Source organism: Otolemur garnettii, unplaced genomic scaffold (assembly GCF_000181295.1).
Source record: "Otolemur garnettii isolate 467f Iridium unplaced genomic scaffold, OtoGar3 scaffold00046, whole genome shotgun sequence".
Taxonomy (NCBI): Eukaryota; Metazoa; Chordata; class Mammalia; order Primates; family Galagidae; genus Otolemur; species Otolemur garnettii.
In genome coordinates, this window is record NW_003852441.1 from 2,895,794 (window position 1) to 2,901,896 (window position 6,103).

The window sequence follows — 6,103 nt, forward strand, 5'->3', positions numbered from 1 at the left end:
TTTTTTTTTTTTAAGATGGGCTCTTACTCTGTCGCCCAGGCCAGAGTGCAGTAGCATCATCACGGCTCACTGTAGCCTCAGACTCCTGGGCTCCTCATCCTCTTAGCTTGGCTTCTGAAAGTTAGTAGCAAATTATAGGTGTGAGTCACTACATTCAGTCCAGAATTATTCCGATATCAAAGCCAGACACATATAACAAAGAAATTAAAACTACAGGCCATTATCTTGTATGAATATAGAAAATCATCAAGAAGGGCGGTGCCTGTGGCTCAGTGAGTAGGCGCCAGCCCCATATACCGAGGGCAGCAGGTTTAAATGTGGCCTCGGCCAAACTGCAACAACAACAACAACAACAACAACAAAAATAGCCAGGTATTGTGGCGGGTGCCTGTAGTCCCAGCTACTCGGGAGGCTGAGGCAATAGAATTGGCTCAGTGCAAGAGCTGGATGTTGCTGTGAGCTGTGACACCACAGAACCCTACTGAGGGTGACAAAGTGAGACTTTGTTTCTGAAAAAAAAAAAAGAGAAGAAAATCATCAAGAAAATAACAGGTAGGTGAATTAAACAGCATGTTAAAAGGATTATACTCCATGACGAAATGTGATTGTTTTTAACTAGGAATGCAAGAGTGTTCAACACACAAATAGCAATTAAAACAGTACACTAATGTAGTGAATTCCTATAATTTTATACTGCCTCAGCATCTGAGCATCTGAACATAAGTTGGACTTTGCTGTGCCAGAAGGAGGGCTCAGTCACCCTTGACAGTTTCCATTTCTGCATCTCCTCCCAGTTCCTCCATGTGGTTGATCTATATATCTTTGCCTTATACAGCTTCCTCCTGGTGACCACCTTGCTGTGGGATAGCTAGATACAGCCTACTTGACTGATCCTGCAGACCTCCACACCCTGGACTGACTGTGTAGACATGTGATGACTTCTCATTTACAGTGTGACCTCCTGTGACTTAAGCCTGCTTGCTTTAAACCTACCAATTAAAACTCCCCACTGGAAATCTGTGTCAATAATACCCTGGACTCAGTATGGTCACTTGTTCCCTCTCTCTCCATGCACTGCCTGACAATCTGTATGTGGCCTCTGGACATGCAGTCTATCTCCCAGCACCTGTAAGGAATAAAAGCTTCCTTTTGTAATGATTGAATGGATGCTCTCTATCTTAAAGATCCTAAATTAAAATAGCCACATTAAGAAGAAGAAAGAACTATAATATCATCTGATCATTTTGATTGATACAGAACAAGCATTTTACAAAAACTAACATTCACCAATGACCTGAAAACACTCAGAAAAGAGGAAATAAAAGGAAAATTTATCAACATGAAGAGAGAATTTATGATGAATCCACAGTTAGATTCATAAATCTGGGGAAGGACTGAAAGCTTTTTGCCTAATAGCAGAAAGATGACAGGGATGTTCCTGTTCACCACTACAATTTAGCTACATACTGGAAGTTGTGGACAAAGCAATTATGTCTGAAAGGTAAGTAAAATGTATCTGATTTGGAACAGAATGAGTTATACTAACCCCCTTGACATGTGACATAGTCTGTATACATAGATATACAAGGGGTGCAAAAAAAAAGTATACAAATTTTAAGAGATCTTCTTGGAAGTTAAATCAATCATTCCCCCAGAGTGTACAATGTGCAGATAAAATGGATATGCACAGCACGTCTAGGTATATTTGACCAGTAACTGTACCTTCAATTTAACTTCTAAAAGTAATACATAGATAACATCTCTTAAAATGTGTCTACATTTTTTGGCACCCTTTGTCAAGGGGACACCTAATATAAACCATCGCAACCCCTATCCCACATCGTATACAAAAACATACTCAAAATGAATAAATAACCTAAATACAAGAGTTAAAATCATAAAACTTGTAGGAAGAGCTCAAGAGTAAAATTTTGTGACTTTGTATTTGGTAATAGATTCATACATATGACACCATAAATTTAAGAAACAAAGGAAAAAGTAAGTAAATTGGACTTCATCAAAATGTAAAAGTTTTGTACACTTAAGGATATTACCAGGAAAGTTAAAGAAAACTTAAATAGTGTGAGAAGCTACTTGCAAATCAAATATCTGACAAGGGTGCAACATTTACAACATACAAAAAATGGTTACAGTTCAATAACCAAAGCACAACCCAATTCAAAAATGGGCAAAGGGCTTAGCTGTTTATCCAGAGAAGATACACAAATGACCAAGAAGCAAATGAAAAGAATCTCAGCACCATCATGTCCTATCAAAACCATGACATACCACTTCACATATAGTAGGTTGGCTAGAATTGAAAAGGAAAAAAGAAAAGAAAAAAAAAGAACAAGTGCTGATGAAATTGGGAGATATTGGAACACAAGTATATCAAATGGTTCCTCTGCTGAGGAACAGTTTGAGGTACCTCTGAATGTTAAACATAGAATTTATACATAATCCATAAATTCCACTCTTAAGTATGTTCCAAAAATAATTGAAAACAGATCCTCAAAAAAAAAAATACATGTATGCACATATTCATATGAGTATTATTCACAATAGCCAACATGTCCAAGGAACCCTCTGTCTGTCAACAGATGATTAGAAAAACAGAATGCTATATCTAAATATGATGGAATTTTACTCCACCGTAAAAAGAAATGAAATTCTGATACCAGTATAATATAGGTGAACCTTAAAAACATGCTAAGTGAATTAAACTAGACACAAAAAGACAGATGTGTATGATTCCATGTATATGAATAATTTAGAATGGGCAAAATTTATATAGAGACAAAAAGTAGATTAGAGGTCAAATGTGCTATGCAGAGGTGTAAATGGAACAATTGCTTAATTGATATAGAAATTGGGATGATGATAGAAACTGGAAATAGTGGTTATGATTATGCAACATTTTACACGTAATTAATGCCACTGAATGGTACACTTAAAATGGTTGAAATAAAAAATTGCTTTATATATGCTTTTTGATACTAAAAATCACTAAAAAAAACTTTGACTCTATGAAACACTCAGTGAAGAGTATAACAGACCAGCTAGTTAGCAAATGACTAGTATCCAGAATACGTCAAGAACTCTCTAACATAAAAGTTAAAAAAAAAAATCCAAGCAGAAATTGGGGCAAAACATATGAGAAATTTCACTGAAGAAAATTTAAAGAAGGCAATTCAGCACCTGAAAAAGATATTCGGCATCTGTTGCTAGTAGGAAAATTCTGATTAAAACAACGTGAGGTTTTGGGGGCAGAGCAAGATGGTGGACCAGAAGAATTGTTCAGCTGAGCTCTCCTGGAATGACTGGAGAAAAAGAAAGAACTCAGCCATTCTTGGTGTGGGGACCCTACCCAGAGTCATAGCTTAGGAAGGACAGCGAGGAGGTGGTGAACTGGATAGTGTAAGATCCAGAGTGGTGGAAATCTCATGAATTAGGCAACTGATTGCCACCAGCTGAGTGGCGAGGTTGGCTGGCTGCCCACAGAGGCACGGGAGGGAGGAAGCCTTTCTGGAGTTGTCAGTTCTTGGGGAAGCTGCCTGTGTAGTAGAAAGCTTAGAAGAGTGGGCAGACCCAAATAGTATACTGCAACCAGATTTGAATGCCAGTTGGAGTGGATTTGCCCTAAGTTTGGTGGCTGGCGAGGCAGCCATACTGAGAAGGCTGGGTGGCCAGGGGGCTGCCATTGTGGGAAGGTCATGACAGGTCTTAGTAGGGGCCTAAAGCACTGTCCATCTAAATTCCACCTCCTGGGATCAGAATTCCACTCTTGGGACAGACTGAGGGACCCCCACACCTCAAGGGGACTGGAGTCAGGGGGCACTATGAGACCTTCCCCTGAGGATTCTTGTGATCTATAAGATCCCAGCCTGCAGGGTCTGAATACTGAGGAAACAATCAGGCAATCACCTAAAGCAATTAAATTAGGAAAAAGAATCATAGAGGTCGCTGGCTGTGCTGTCTCCTAAAGAAACCACAGCACCACCTGGTGTCCTAATGACATATTGCAACATACCATCATCAAGAGCAAGGACTTCTGAACAAAGGAGGCAGTAAGAAGTAAAAAGGAGGACAAGGCAGTGAACAAGAAGAAAGAACACATAAGGAGGAACCAACAGAAAAATTCAGGCAACATAAAAAACCAAAACAGTGGAACTCCCCCAAGGGAAAATGAGGCAGCTACTGCTGAAGACACTACCTATAAAGAATTAATGAAAAAAAAAAGAATTAATGGACTTGAAAGAAAGGGAATTTCAAATATGAATGATAAAGACAATAAAGGGAATGGATGAGAAAATGGAAAAGACAGAACCAAAAGTCGGCTGAGAGATATGTAGACTATGGAAAGGATATAGGAGAGCTTAAGGAAATGGAGGAGACAATCAGGAATATAAAGATGAAGTAGAAATTATCAAAAATAGATTAGAACATGGAGAATAAAGAACCTCAGAACTAAAGGATAAAGTTTTCGAGTTAAGCCAGGTAGTTAAAGAGGTAAAAAAGAAGAGTGAGAAAGCAGAACAGGAGCTTAGAGAACTACGAGATTTCACGAAGTGTTCAAACATACTAATAATAGGGATTCCTGAAGGGAAGAAGATTGTCCCATAGAAATGGAAGCCCTACTGGAGACTATCATAAATGAAAACTTTCCAAGTTTTACTAATGATCCTGACACATTCCTTTGATTGATATCGAACCCCAGGTCATCTCAACTCAAACAGAGTTTCTCCAAGACATATTGTAATGAACCTATCCAAAGTTAAGATGAAAAGAAAAAATTCTGCAAGCAGCCAGGAGTAAGCACCAACTGACTTACAGAGGTAAAGCCATTAGGATGACAGCAGACTTTTCTACTGACTGAAATCTTCCAAGCCAGAAGAGCATAGTCATCCACCTCAAATAACTCAAATTAGACCTCCCATTTGATCCTGCAATCCCATTTCTAGGTGTCTAGCCAGAAAAAAAAATCCTTTTACCATAAGGACATTTGCACTAGACTTTTTATTGTAGCTCAATTTACAATCGCCAAATAGCCTAAGTGCCCACCAATCCAGGAATGGATTAACAAACTGTGGTATATGTATACCATGGAGTGCTATTGAGCCACTAAAAAAGATGGAGATTTTACATCTTTTGTATTAACCTGGATGGAGTTGAAACACATTCTTTTTTTTTTTTTGCACTTTTTGGCCAGGGCTGGGTTTGAACCCATAACCTCCGGCATATGGGGCCAGTGCCCTGGTCCTTTGAGCCACAGGTGCTCCTCTGAAACACATTCTTCGGAGTAAAGTGAGAAGCAAGAATCGAATGTATTTAATTCTTAATAGATGAGTTAATATGGGGGGTTGTGTAGGGGAATGAAAAAGTGAAGAGAGGGGAGAAGGGAGAGCGATGGGTGGGTCACAGTTTTTGGTACCCCTTTTAGGAATGGACACAATTATAAGAGGGACTTTATCTAACAAATGCAATCAATGTAACCTAATTCTTTGTACCCTTAATGAATCCCAAACAATAAAAATAAATAACTAAATAAGGCTTGGCACCTGTAGCTCAAGTGGCTAAGGTGCCAGCTACATACACCAGAGCTGGCAGGTTCAAATCCAGCCCAGGCGTGCCAAACAATGACAACTACAACCAAAAAATAGCCAAATAGCTGGGCATTTTGGTGGGTACCTGTAGTTCCAGCTACTTGAGAGGCTGAGGCAACAGAATTGCTTATGCCCAGGAGTTGGAGGTTTCTGTGAGCTGTGATGTCATGGCACTCTACCCAGGGTGACAGCTTGAGGCTCTGTTTCAAAAATAATAACAATAATAAGATTTCATTATACAGGTTCAGCGCCTGTGGCTCAAGTGGCTAAGGCACCAGCCACATACACCCAAGGTTGCGGGTTTGAATCCAGCCTGGGCCCGTCAAACAACAATGACAGCTGCAACCAAAAAATAGCCGGGTGTTGTGGTGGGCGCCTGTGGTCCCAGCTGCTCAGGAGGCTGAGGCAGGAGATTCACTTGAACCCAGGAGTTAGAGGTTGCTGTGAGCTGTGATGCCAGAGCACTCTACCCAGGGGGACAGTTTGAGGCTCCTGTCTCA

General features: G+C 39.8%; 1 long non-coding RNA gene across 1 annotated transcript in view; it reads left to right on the forward strand.

The window, feature by feature from the left end:
* LOC111725678 overlaps positions 1–1,159 on the forward strand; it is a 7,442-nt gene extending 6,283 nt beyond the window's left edge. The window contains exon 3 of the long non-coding RNA XR_002773685.1: positions 836–1,159. This is a non-coding gene — a long non-coding RNA (uncharacterized LOC111725678). The remainder of the gene's footprint in view (positions 1–835) is intronic.
* Positions 1,160–6,103: the final 4,944 nt, after the last annotated feature.